The sequence below is a fragment of the Capricornis sumatraensis genome, chromosome 5 (assembly GCF_032405125.1).
Source record: "Capricornis sumatraensis isolate serow.1 chromosome 5, serow.2, whole genome shotgun sequence".
In the NCBI taxonomy this organism is placed as follows: domain Eukaryota; kingdom Metazoa; phylum Chordata; class Mammalia; order Artiodactyla; family Bovidae; genus Capricornis; species Capricornis sumatraensis.
Window position 1 is genome coordinate 4,688,131 of NC_091073.1, and position 14,145 is coordinate 4,702,275.

The 14,145-nt window shown below is 40.4% G+C and overlaps 1 pseudogene; it reads right to left on the reverse strand.

Annotated features, from left to right (window-relative positions):
• Positions 1-14,145, reverse strand: part of LOC138080174 (ankyrin repeat domain-containing protein 26-like) — a 70,385-nt pseudogene that overhangs the window by 20,721 nt on the left and 35,519 nt on the right.

Consider the following 14,145-nt stretch of genomic DNA (forward strand, 5'->3'; position numbering starts at 1 on the left):
AAAATATAAAATCTGTACATCACAAACATTAGCTCAAGTTAGAAATTATTTTATAGGAAAATAACAAGGGACGTGCTGTTAAATATTGATATAGGATTACCTATCAGAACCCTCATTCTGATAGCAGGAAACTCCTGGTTGCTATTTCCTCCACGCTTTCTCTGCTGAAACAATCCACTCTCATCAGCAGCATTGCATACATTCTCTGATACTTCCACTTCACTAGTTTTGTGTTTCTTTTCTTCTTCAACCTTTAATGGAAGTTTGACACTAAGAATAATTGCTATATACTGATTATAAAGATCTTTATTTTCAATTTTATTATTTGACTCAGTGCTCGCCCTGAATTTAAGTGATAAAAATATTTCTGTGTTTATTTTATTTATTTATTTTTTTTTGTTTGTTTTTTTTTTTTTATTAAATTTTAAAATCTTTAATTCTTACATGTGTTCCCAAACATGAAACCCCCTCCCACCTCCCTCCCCATAACATCTCTGTGGGTGATCCCCATGCACCAGCCCCAAGCATGCTGTATCCTGCGTCAGACATAGACTGGCGATTCAATTCTTACATGATAGTATACATGATAGAATGCCATTCTCCCAAATCATCCCGCCCTCTCCCTCTCTCTCTGAGTCCAAAAGTCCGTTATACACAGCTGTGTCTTTTTTCCTGTCTTGCATACAGGGTCGTCATTTTAATTTTATCACTTGCAAGTCACTGAAATGTTTGTAAAATCTGCTCCTTTCTGTTTGAGGAAAAGAACAAAATTCCCAAAATTTCAAAAATGGCTTTCTTAATAAGATGCAATTATTCATATTCAGTCTTCCCCATCTGACTGGCAGAGACAGAGAAATACAAAGAGAAAGAAACAGAATCTGTCGTCTTTGGTCTTTACCACCTGGAGTTTCCATTAAACAGCCAGATGTAGAGGATGTGACACCTTCATGCCTCAGAAAGGAAACATTCTTCTCTCTGCACTAAAGCTATTCTTTCCCCTCTGCCTTTTACAATTATTTTTTCACTTCCATCTGGGAGATAGCAAAAAAAGTCACGGTGAACCAAAGTTTACCAAAACACAAGGAGCAGAATGAAACTGAGGAGTTGTTAGTTAGTGTGGAATCCTGGAATATAAGTAATGCTTCCCAATTCCACATTCAATAACCATCAAACCTGACAGCTAGAGGGTATAGAAATAATTACCTAGTATTGCCTCACTATTTACCAAAAACAGCAATAAAATCAAAAAATGTTCAAGGTTTTCTTTAAGGCCCCTAAACTGGCACTCCCAAGCATTTTATGCCACCAAAAGAGATAATACAATTCTGGAATGTCAAATGTTTTATATTACCAACTGAATTCATCAGATTAATCAGGTAAGTTAAAAGCGTGACTTTGGCACAGTAACTCAATGCCTTAGTTGGGAGTAGGGCTCATCTCCTTTTTTTTTTTTTTTTAACAGGAGAATACATAGAGTTCTTTCTTTCTTTCTTTCTTTCTTTCTTTCATTCATTCTTTCTTTCTTTTCTTTTTTGTCTTTTTGTCTGTTCAAACTCAGTCAGAGCACCTCTTACACAAAAGAGCAAACAAACAATTTAAAAAACCTTATTACTGAAAAAAAAAATCTCATAGCATCTCAGAACTCAGTCTTCTCCTTTGTAGAGAAACCCTTAATTTTTTTTTTCTTTTTTGCTCAGGGTTTATACTACCTATGGTCTTCCCTGGTGGCTCAAATATTAAAGAATCCACCTTCAATGCAGGAGACCTGGGTTCAATCCCTGGATTAGGAAGATCCTCTGCAGAAGGGAACAGCTAGCCACTCTGGTCTTCTTTCTGGCCTAGGGAATTCCATGGACAGAGGAGCCTGGCAGGCTACAGTCCAAGGGTTTGCAAAGAGTTGGACATGACTGAGCAACTTTCACACACACACACATACACACTATCTATGTAACAAAATCACACATGTCAAAACGTTCTACATTTTAGTAAACAACATAATGGAAAGGTCTGTCTCAAAAGAAACATCTGAGAATACTGATTAAAGCCTATGTGGGAGCACATGTATTTGTTATTTAAAAGATCCTGAAGTGGCCAGAAATCTATGTGCCCAGCGATTGCAGAAAGCAGAGAAGATCACACATATTCAACCACAATGAAGAGATTAGAGGGAACACATGTTCATGTCTCATCTCTCAGTCATTCTTCCCATTCTGTGGAAATATAACTTATATTTAACCCAACAGAGTTAAAGGGGGAAAAAAAAGACACAAAACCCTAGCTGATTATTTTTCTTAAGCAATTTCCTTGGTGCTTATTCTGGCTCAGAAGACCACATAGCACATAGCTAACTGAGTTTCCCAGTCCATATGAAGACTGATGGAGAAGAATTAGATATTAGAATTGATTGAAGGACAAAAGCCATGAAAATAGTTTCCTGAATTCCTGTTATTGAGATAATAATCGATTTCTACACAATTACTTCTTTGGATGACCCCGCTTTATTCATAAATGGAAAAACAAAATGGACCACATCATCAAGAAAGAGAAAAACCAAAGCAAGAGAAAATGAGAAACTCTTTTGGAAGTTAAATTTTCTCTTTTTCCAGAGCCAGAAACTCTACTTGAAACATGTCTATTTCATTCTTAAACCTCTGCATATCCTTCTCTAATTCTTCATTTACATGCACTTCAGATGCGCTATGACTATTAGGTGGAGAAGAATTCCCATTTTCTAATTCAGGTTCCATGTTTTTATTGTCACTAGCACTGCAATTATCTGCATGCAGTGGCTTCTGGAACCAGTCCTGTATTGCTTTATTTTTTAGATCAGTATTTAACAACAGCAAGGGGAATGTGAATTTTTATTTGAATTCGATGTTTCATCTTACCAGAGTAGACAAGCCACAGACTAGAGTGACATGCCTGTCCCATGTCTAATTTCCGATTAGTGGGATCTTGCTTCATTTTTGTGACATCTGCATATCAATCTCTTGGTCTTTCACTTCAAATATAACTACCGGCTCCCCTACTTTTTTATTTTCTGTATCATTACAAAAACTCTCCTCAATTTTCATAAGCACATGTACAATGTCTAGCTGATAATTTTAAAAGTCTACTTTATTTTCAGGGACACAAAGCTTTGAAGATGACCCACAAGCCTATCCAAGGGACCTAGACTTTACAGACCACAGAAAAACATTTTTGAGACTGGGTTCTTTTGGTTCAGGAAATGCTTGGAATACTAGAGAGACAGATACTCCAAATGCATCTTTTTCCTCACAATCAGGTATATTGTTTTTGAGATTAGGAGATATTTCCTTTTGGTCTGCCCCTTCTTTAGGGTTATCAATGTAGTGGATCTTCCTCAGGAGAAATGCTAATTTGGTAGTCCTCACAAAATTTCACTGAACTTCCACTTTAACTCATTCGTGATGGGTTCTAACTTATCTTTCCATTCTAATTGGCCTTGTTTGATACACATTTTCTCATACAGTACTACACCAGATATTGAAATTTACAGTTTTACATACCTGTGCATGGTTATTCTCATCTTCATCAAGTTTTTCTTGTTCTTCCTCTGTTATCATTTCCAAGTCTAGTTCTCTTGACAGATCTGCATATTTAGTTAAAATTACTTTGAATGTTTAGATAAAAGACATAATCCTCACTTAAAACATAGATCTAAAACATTGTGTGAAATGACATTAAATCAATCTTAATCTTCAGCTGAATATTTACTTCTTTAAGAACTACTTCCAATGACCTAAAAACTTCAACAAACCATTTGAGAAATACAAGATGTCACCAGGTTACAGGCACACAAACAGCTCAAAGATTCAGTCATTGCTGCTGCTGCTAATTAGCTTCAGTCGTGTCCGACTCTGTGCGACCCCATAGATGGCAGCCCACCAGGCTCCCCTGTCCCTGGGATTCTCCAGGCAAGAACACTGGAGTGGGTTGCCATTTCCTTCTCCAATGCATGAAAGTGAAAGTGAAGTCACTCAGTCATGTCCGACTCCTAGCAATCCCATGGACTGCAGCCTACCAGGCTCCTCCATCCATGGGATTTTCCAGGCAAGAGTACTGGAGTGGGGTGCCATTGCCTTCTCAATCCAAACAGCAGTGAACAAAACAATCAGAAACAAAACAAAATACAGGACAGACATATAAAGTCACCATACATTCTCTTCTCTATTTCATAACAGGACCTTTTTAACAACATGCCAAGCATCAACTGCAACATTATTCAGGGTTTACAAAATTCCTCTTGCTTTTTAGCTTTAATCAGTTCCTTCATCTGAAATGCTTCCCTCTACTCTTCTGACAAATTACTTTTCATCTGTTAAGGCTCAATCTGCTTTGTGAAGTTGTCTTTGATTTCTGCCATCTTTCCTCTGATAAAGAGGTATGCCTTTCCTTGTGGCTACCTTAGGCCTTTAAAGATTTTTCTAGTGTATCTTTCTAAATTTTCCTAGTGATAGATATAGACTTGAACTGTAAATTATTCCTTTACATGCCTATCTTCTTGGCTCCTAGAATGCAGAGGACAAGCTCTTAAAAGTCATCTCGGTATATATAGAATTTTTTTTTTTAATTGAAGGATAACTGCTTTACAGAATTTTGTTGTTTTCTGTCAAACCTCAACATGAATCAGCCATAGGTACACGTATATTGCCCCTTTTGAACCTCCTTCTCATCTCCCTCCCCATCCCACCCCTCTAGGTTGATACAGAGCCTGTGTTTTATTCAATAATTATTTCTCAGGTTTCCGCTCAGTACTAGACATTGGAGTTAACGAAAAATGTAGAAAAAGGTGCAAGGGATGGCTTTTCTAGAGATAATGCCTGAGGGAAGACTTACACAGCTCAAGGGAACAGAGGCAGGAGAGGGAGAGCATTTCAGGCTGTAGCAATATGGGGAGAGAAGCACACACACCACAGGGTAGGTATTTGTCCAAAGTGAAGGGATGGGACTGACAAAGGTCATGGCATCCAGTCCCATCACTTCGTGGCAAAGAGATGGCGAAACAATGAAAACAGAAACAGACTTTATTTTCTTGGGCTCCAAAATCAATGCAGATGGTGAATGCAGTCATGAAATTAAAGGACACCTGCTCCTTGGAAGAAAAGATATGACAAACTTAGCGTATTAAAAAGCAGAAACGTTACTTTGCTGACAAAGGTCCATCTAGTCAAAACAAAGGCTTTTCCAGTAGTCATGTATGGATATGAGAGTTGGATCAAAAAGAAGATTGAGCACCCAAGAACTGATGCTTTTCAACGGTGGTGTTCGAAAAGACTCATGACAGTCCCTTGGACTGCAAGGAGATCCAACCAGTCAATCCTAAACAAAATCAGTTCTGAACATTCATTGGAAAAACTGACGCTGGCACTGAAGTTCCAGTACTTTGGCCACCGGATTTGAAGAGCTGACTCATTAGAAAAGACTCTGATGCTGGGAAAGGTTGAAGTCGGGAGCAGAAGGGAATGACAGAGGATGAGATGTTTGGATGGCATCACCAACTCCATGAACGTGAATTGAGCAAGTGCTGGGAGATGGTGAAGGACAGGGAAGCCTGGTGTGCTGTGATCCCTGGGGCCACGTATAATCAGACACCACTGAGCAACTGAACAACAACAGGGACAAGTGACAAGGGTGCCAGCAGCAGTTCAGAATTCTAGAGCAAAGGACTGAAAGGGCTAGAGATAAAGGGTCAGGCAGAAGGCAGATTATGAGAGCATCAATGGCGCCTTAAGAGGTCTAGACATTAATGTGACTCAGAGTGCCTCATGGTCACGTGTGCTTTTGAGACTGGTGACTCTAAACACCACAGGAGGGAGGAATCTGAAGGGCATACGAATAACCGGAGGAAGGCGAATCTGAAGGCATTAATACTGGGAATAACAAGGTGATGCAGGCCTGAACTGAGGGAGTGTTTACAGAAATATTTAGGGTATAAAACTTTTAGGGTACAGTATAGACTAAATCTTTAAGAAACCAATAAATGTACAAATCCAGGGACCCTGAAGGATAAAATAACTGCTCGTTATTTTATAAAATGTATTGACTGAGAAGAAAATAATCCACATGAACTGACTGAAGTGGCTTCTATCTACTCTGTAGTTTTCCTATCTCACATCGTCCAGTGTTGAAGGGACTCGTGTAGGCATTTTATTTGAATTTGTTTTTCTTGGAACTACCAAGCTCACAGAGAAACAAAAGCAAACAACTCAGTTGTATAGATTAAAAGAAAAAAAGACAAACACGTTGAGTTTAGAGCCTGTAGTCACTATTCTAGGAGATAACTGAGAATATTCTGTAAATGCAAGGTGAGGATAGAAAAGAAAAAAGTACAGGAGTGAAAAAAGAAACAGTGGATGATTTCTTACCATAGTCCTGACCGTATGACTGATTAAGGGTGCTAAATTAATTAGTATTTATGGACAATACATTCTTAGGCATGGTTACTCAATAGACTGGGCATCCTAGTAGACTCAGAATTGACTTTCTATATACTGCTTTTAAGTGATACACCACTCCTTTATACCAACCTCGTGAACTCTTAATTCATTACAAATACTAAAACAAGTTGATATACTACGTGGACACAGTTGAGAAGGAGGTACTATATAGCAAATTTCCCATGACTTCCATTCCCACTGGGAAAGTCAATTCTAAAAAATATTAAGTCACAGAAAACACAAGAAATATTTTACTATTTGGTATCAGAGTTGATTTTGCAGTTATACTGAATATAATCATAACTAATACTTATGAATTGACGGCCATATAAAAACATCACTACGAAGTCCCATTTTGAGAAGGCAGTCTCTAGATGGCTACCTAGTCTCCCAACTAGTCTCAGATTTCTAAACATAATCCTGCTACCCACTCTCAGGTGTATGCTAAATACCAGCCTGAACGAACTTACTTTTTCCTAACTCTCTTTGTTATTTATTATATTACTATGGTCAGAGGGAGAATGCAAACACCTTGCTAAGATGTATTGATTGGCTGTAGGTTGCATAAACGGAGAAGGCAATGGCACCTCACTCCAGTACTCTTGCCTGGAAAATCTCATGGACGGAGGAGCCTGGTAAGCTGCAGTCCATGGGGTCGCGAAGAGTCAGACACGACTGAGTGGCTTCACTTTCAATTTTCACTTTCCACTTTCATGAATTGGAGAAGGAAATGGCAACCCACTCCAGTGTTCTTGCCTGGAGAATCCCAGGCACTGGGGAGCCTGGTGGGTTGCCGTCTATGGGGTCGCACAGAGTCGGACAAGACTGAAGCAACTTAGCAGTGGCAGCAGCAGCAGCTTGCATAAAAGGAGTCAGCACAAGGTAGACTTTGCCACAAAATCTAATTTGGAACCATCAGAAGGATGGTAAGGCTGTGCCCAGGTGGCCCACAGCTGAGTGCTCTGGGCTTCTGCATTGCCTTCTTTGCTTCTTCTGTTTCCTGGCAGCTCCGACTTGCATAGCTGACGGAGCGAGTAATTCCCTACCGGGAAAACCGCTGCAGTCTTCATCTTCGTTTTATCTATTACAGTCTTCTGTCCAAATTTTGTGGATGCTGACTGATTTTTGGTCATTGAATGGGACACAAACACACACCGACCATCAGCTTTCAAATGCCTGGCTCTTTGACAAGTCTCATTATTGAGGCTCAGAGCGGCAGAAGCCCAATTTGAAAAATGTGAAAACAGTCTCCATTTATTAGAATGTGAGAATACAACTCTGACTAACTTGTACAAAGTCTTTCTTCAGAGAATCAGTTCCATGTCCTCCTCTCCCTTGAAACTCACTAGTCCTTCACAACTTACAGTATCTCACATGTCACTGTCATTCATGAAGAGATGTAAACTAGTGTGTCTCATTTCTTCTACTTTTTCATTGCCTAGTATTACTGATTTTGATTCACTCAACTTCTATTACATATTCTATATTTCCTTTTTTTTAATATTTTTACTTTATTTTACTTTACAATACTGTATTGGTTTTGACATACATTGACCTGAATCCACCACGGGTGTACATGCGATCCCAACATGAACACCCCTCCCACCTCCCTCCCCACAACATCCCTCTGGGTCATCCCCATGCACCAGCCCCAAGCATGCTGTATCCTGCATCAGACATAGACTGGTGATTCGATTCTTAAATGATAGTAGACATGTTTCAATGCCATTCTCCCAAATCATCCCACCCTCCCATACACACCGAGGAAACCAGAACTGAAAGAGACACATGTACCCCAATGTTCATTGCAGCACTGTTTATAATAGCCAGGACATGGAAACAACCTAGATGTCCATCAGCAGGTGAATGGATAAGAAAGCTGTGGTACATATACACAATGGAGTATTACTTAGCCATTAAAAAGAATACATTTGAATCAGTTCTGTTGAGATGGATGAAACTGGAGCCGATTATACAGAGTGAAGTAAGCCAGAAAGAAAAACATCAATACAGAGTCTTCTCCAACACTACAGTTCAAAAGCATCAATTCTTCTGTGTTCAGCTTTCTTTATAGTCCAACTCTCACATCCATACATGACTATTTTTCAACATACAAATATATTCTTAAGAAAATGTATATCTACCTTCTTTTACACTTAATTATGCCTTATAATACTGTGTGCTCTAGAGACCATGGTTTTAAAAACACTTTTAATGAATGCTACTACTTTAATTAATGTTACAAACCTAGACAACATTAAAAAGCAAATACATCACTTTGCTGACAAAGGTCTGTACAGCCAAAGCCATGGTTTCTTCAGTAGTCACGTACAGATGTGAGTGTTGGACCACAAAGAAGGCTAAGTGCCAAAGAATTGATGCTTTCAAGAGTGGTGCTAGAGAAGACATATGAGAGTCCATTGGACAGCAAAGAGATCAAACCAGTCAATCCTAAGAGAAATCAATGCTGAATATTCACTGGAAGGATTGATGTTGAAACTAAAGGTCCAATACTTTGGACACCTGATGTGAAGAGCTGAATCACTGGAAAAGACCCTGATGCTGGGAAAGATTGAGGGCAGAAGGAGAAGGGGATGGCAGAGGATGAGATGGTGGGATAGCATCACTGATGCAATGAATATGAACTTGGGCAAACTCTGGGAGATGGCGAGGCACAGGGAGGCCCAGTGTGCTGCAGTCCATGGGCTCACAAAGAGTTGGACCTGACTTAGCGACTGATCACCACCACCAATGACAACTTCTTTAATTACAATGAGATGGTCTTTCCTCAGATTACCAATATCTTCAGAACTGATTTTTAAACCCTGGATAGACATCATAAACTTATATGAGACATGATACTCTTGTGGGTGACCAATTGTTTCCACGTGAAAATAGGATAAGTCTAGGACCACACTGGATCCAAAGAGTACAGAACACCATGGGGGAAGAATGAGCGCAACACAGAAATATTTGCTTAACAAAAAAAAAAGGGGGGGAACTCTCAGGTCTAAATTTCTTAAGAGAAATCAAAGAAACAAGCAAGAAATGTAAAAGTGAAACTTTAAACCCCGTGTCAACACAAAGGTCCCTTTATCATTTCACATCCAACCATGCCAATGGTTTAAAATGGTGGTTCTGTAGTGTGCCCTGAAAATTCCTGAAGTCCAGAGACCCACTGGGCCAGAAGATCCAAGGGGTCAAAACTCTTTCCACAACAACTCTAAATGTTACTTCCATGCTCAGTTATGTTCTGAGTGCACACAGGAGTTCTCCAGAGACAGGATATGTGACAGCAGAACTCTAATGACTAGTGGAATTAGCCATTATGATTGTGTGTGCCTATATTTTTACCATTTTTAGTTTTATTTTCCAGGAGTCTCTGGCTGAGGCCAGGGTTTGAGGTGGCTTGCTGCACGGTCAGGGTCACTGAGTGCAGCAGTGCATGTATGGGACCTGTTGAAGGAAGTGCCATTATCTTCATTACCTCCACCATAGTTTGGCCTTAGGTCAAACAACAAGGAGGGAACACAGCCCCACCCATCAACAGAAAATTGGATTAAAGATTTACTGATCATGGCCCTGCCCATCTGAACAGGATCCAGTTTCCCCTTCTGTCAGTCTTTCCCATTAGGAAGTTTCCATAAGCCTCTTATCCTTATCCATCAGAGGGCAGGGAGACTGAAAACTTCAATCAGAGAAAACAAACCAAACTGATCACATGGACCACAGACTTGTCTAACTCAATGAAATTATGAGTAAGCCATGCTGTGAAGGGCCCTCCAAGACAGACAGGTCATGCTGGAACGTTCTGACAAAACATGGTCCACTGGAGGAGAGAAGGGAAAACCACTTTGGTATTCTTGCCTTAAGAACCCCATGAAGAGTATGAAAAGGCAAAAAGACAGGGCACTGAAAGATGAACTCCCCAGGTGAGTAGGTGTCCAATATGCTACTAGAGATTGGTGGAGAAATAAATCCAGAAAGAATGAAGAGATGGAGCCAAAGCAAAAACAACACCTAGCTATGGATGTGACTGGTGATGGGAGTCAAGACCAAGGCTGTAAAGAGCAATACTGCATAGGAACCTGGAATATTCGGTCCATGAATCAAGGCAAATTGGAAGCAGTCAAGCAGAAGATGGCAAGAGTGAACATCAACATTTTAGGAATCAGTGAACTAAAATGGACTGGTTTGTGGTTTACGACATATGTCGTGATCCGACGCTTCTGACCCCGTGGGCTATTTGTAGCTCGCCAGACTCCTCTGGCAATAGGATTTTCCAAGCAAGAATGCTGGAGTGGGTTGCTGTTAGGTAGGTAGAATAGGGAAAAGGAGTCCAAAATGGCGGTGGCTAAAAGACAAGGAAGGGAAAAGCCCGCAAAAATAGAACAAAAGAAAGTCCGAGAACCAGAGTGAAGACTGCAGGTAGAACAAACAACACTCCTTGCTAAGCCCAATTTGCATAGGGCAGGCCCAGGTGGAAGAAAAACATATAAAAGGAGGAGCCAAAGTGCTCTCTCTCTCTTTCTCTCCCACGTGCGTATGCTCTTTCTCTCTCTCTCCTTCCCCCATGCACTCCTCCACTCTCTTCCCTTCAAGTCTTTGGGTTGGCATGCCCTCATGCTTCGAGGATGGAATCTCCTGCTATCTTCTAATAAAACAGCTGTAACACTGATTTGCCTAAGCGCTATAACAAGGTTTGTCCAAGACCCTGTGATGCTGTGATGTGCCAAGGGCTTTAATGTCCATCGCTCCAAATCTTTGTTGTGACGAGACAAAGAACGGAGGAACATACACTCCCGTGACTCTTGCCATTTCCTTCCTCAGGAGATCTTCCAGACCTCAGCATCAAACTTGGGTCTCCTGCACAGCAGGTAGATTCTTTACCAACTGAGCTACCAGGGAAGACCCCAAATGGACTGGAATGGGTGAATTTAACTCAGATGACCATTATGTCTACTACTGTGGGCAAGAATCCCTTAGAGCAAATGGTGTAGCCATCACAGTCAACAAGAGTCCCAAATCCAGTACTTGAATGCAATCTCAAAAATGACAGAATGATCTCTATTCATTTCCAAGGCAAACCATTCAATATCACAGTAATGCAAGTCTGTGCTCTGACCAGCAATGCTGAACAAGCTGAAGCTGAACGGCTCTATGATGATCTACAAGACCTTCTAGAGCTAACACTGAAAAAAGATGTTCTTTTCAATATAGGGGACTGGAATGTACAAGTAGGAATTCACAAGATACCTGGAGTAACAGGTAAATTTGGCCTTCAAGTACAAAACGAAGCAGGACAAAGGTGACCAGAGCTTTACCAAGAGAACGTACTGGTCATAGCAAACACCCTCTTCAAACAACACAAGAGAAGACTCTACACACGGACATCACCAGATGGTCAATCACGAAATCAGACTGATTCTATTCTTTGCAGCTAAAGATGGAGATGTGCTATACAGTCAGCAAAAACAAGACCGGGAGCTGACTGTGGCTCAGACCATGAACTCCTTATTGCCAAATTTAGACTTAAATTGAAGAAAGTAGGGAAAACCACTAGACCATTCAGGTATGACCTAAATCAAATCCCTTAGGATTATACAGTGGATGTGACAAACAGATTCAAGGGATTAGTTTTGATACACAGAGTGCCTGAAGAACTATGGATGGAGATTTGTGACATTGTACAGGAGGCATTGATCAAGAACATCCCAGAGAAAAAGAAATGCAAAAAGGCAAAATGGTTGTCTGACAAGGCCTTACAAATAGCTGAGAAAAGAAGAGAAGCTAAAGGCAAGGGAAAACAGGAAAGATATACCCATTTGAGTGGAGAGTCCCAAAGAATAGCAAGGAGAGATAAGAAAGCCTTTCTCAGTGGTCAATGCAAAGAAATAGAGGAAAATAATAGAATGGGAAAGACTAGAGATCTCCTCAAGAGAGTAAGAGATACCAAGGGACCATTTTATGCAAAAATGGACACAATAAAGGAGAGAAATAGTATGGACCTAACAGATGCAGAAGATACTAAGAAGAGTTGGTAAGAACACACACACAAAAAAATTGTATAGAAAAGATCTTCATGATCCAGATAAGCATGATGGTGTGATAAGCAGATGACTCTTTACTTAGAGCCAGACATCCTGGAATGTGAAGTCAAGTGAGCCTTAGGAAGCTTCACTATGAACAAATCTGGTGGAGGTGATGGAATTGCAGTTGAGCTATTTCAAATCCTAACAGATGATGCTATGAAAGGGCTGCACTCAATATGTCAGCAAATCTGGAAATCTCAGCAGTGGCTACAGGAATGGAAATGGTCAGTTTTCATTCTAGTCCCAACGAAAGGCAATGCCAAAGAATGCTCAAACTACTGCACAATTGCATTCATCTCACATACTAGCAAAGTAATAGTCAAAATTCTCCAGGCCAGGCCTCCACAGCACATGAAACATGAACTTCCAGACATTCAAGCTGGATTTAGAAAAGGCAACGGAACCGGAGATCAAATTGGCAACATCCACTGGATCATCGAAAAAGCAAGAGTTCCAGAAAAACATGTACTTCTGTTTATTGACCACCCCCAAAGCTTTTAACAGTGTGGATCACAACAAACTGGAAAATTCAAAAGATGGGAATACCAGACCACCTGACCTAACTCCTGAGAAATCTGTATGCAGGTCAAGAAGCAACACTTAGAACTGGACATGGAACAACAGACTGATTCCAAATAGGGAAAGGAGAACATCAAGGCTGTATAATGTCACCCTGTTTATTTAACTTATATGCAGAGTACATCATGCAAAATTCCAGGCTGGATGAAGCACAAGCTGAAATCAAGATAGCTGGAAGAAATATCAATAACCACAGATATGCAGATGACACCACCCTTATAGCAGAAATCAAAAAAGAATTAAAGAGCCTTTGGATGAAAGTGAAAGAGAGTGAAAAGGTTGGTTTAAAACTCAACATTCAAAAAACTCAGATCATGGCACCTGGTCCCATCCCTTCATGCAAATAGATGGGGAAAGAATGGAAACAGTGACAGACTTTATATTGGGGGGCTCAAAAATCACTGCAGATGGTGACTGCACCCATGAAATTAAAACACATTTGCTCGTTGGAAGAAAAGCTATGACCGACCTTGACAGCATATTAAAAAGCAGAGATATTACTTTTCCAACATCAATCTCTCTCATCCAAGCTATGGTTTTTCCATTAGTCATGTATGGTTGTGAGAGTTGGACTGTACAGAAAGCTGCACATTGAAGAATTGATGGCTTTTGAATTGTAGTGTTGGAGAAGACTCTTGAGAGCCCCTTGGACTGCAAGGATATCCAACCACTCCATCTGAAGGGAATTCAGTCCTGAATTTTCATTGAAAGGACTGATGCTGAAGCTGAAACTCCAATACTCTGGGCACCTGATGTGAAGAACTGACTCACTGGAAAAGACCCTGATGCTGGCAAAGACTGGAGACGGGAGGAGAAGGGGAAGATAGAGGATGAGATGGTTGGATGGCATCACCAACTCGATGGACTTGAGTCTGAGTAAACTCCAGGAGTTCTGATGGACAGTGAAGCCTGGTGTGCAGCAGTCCATGGGGTCGTGAAGAGTCGGACACGACTGAGTGACTGAACTCAGCTGAACTCCCATATAGTAAACATCAATAGCCATAAACAACAGT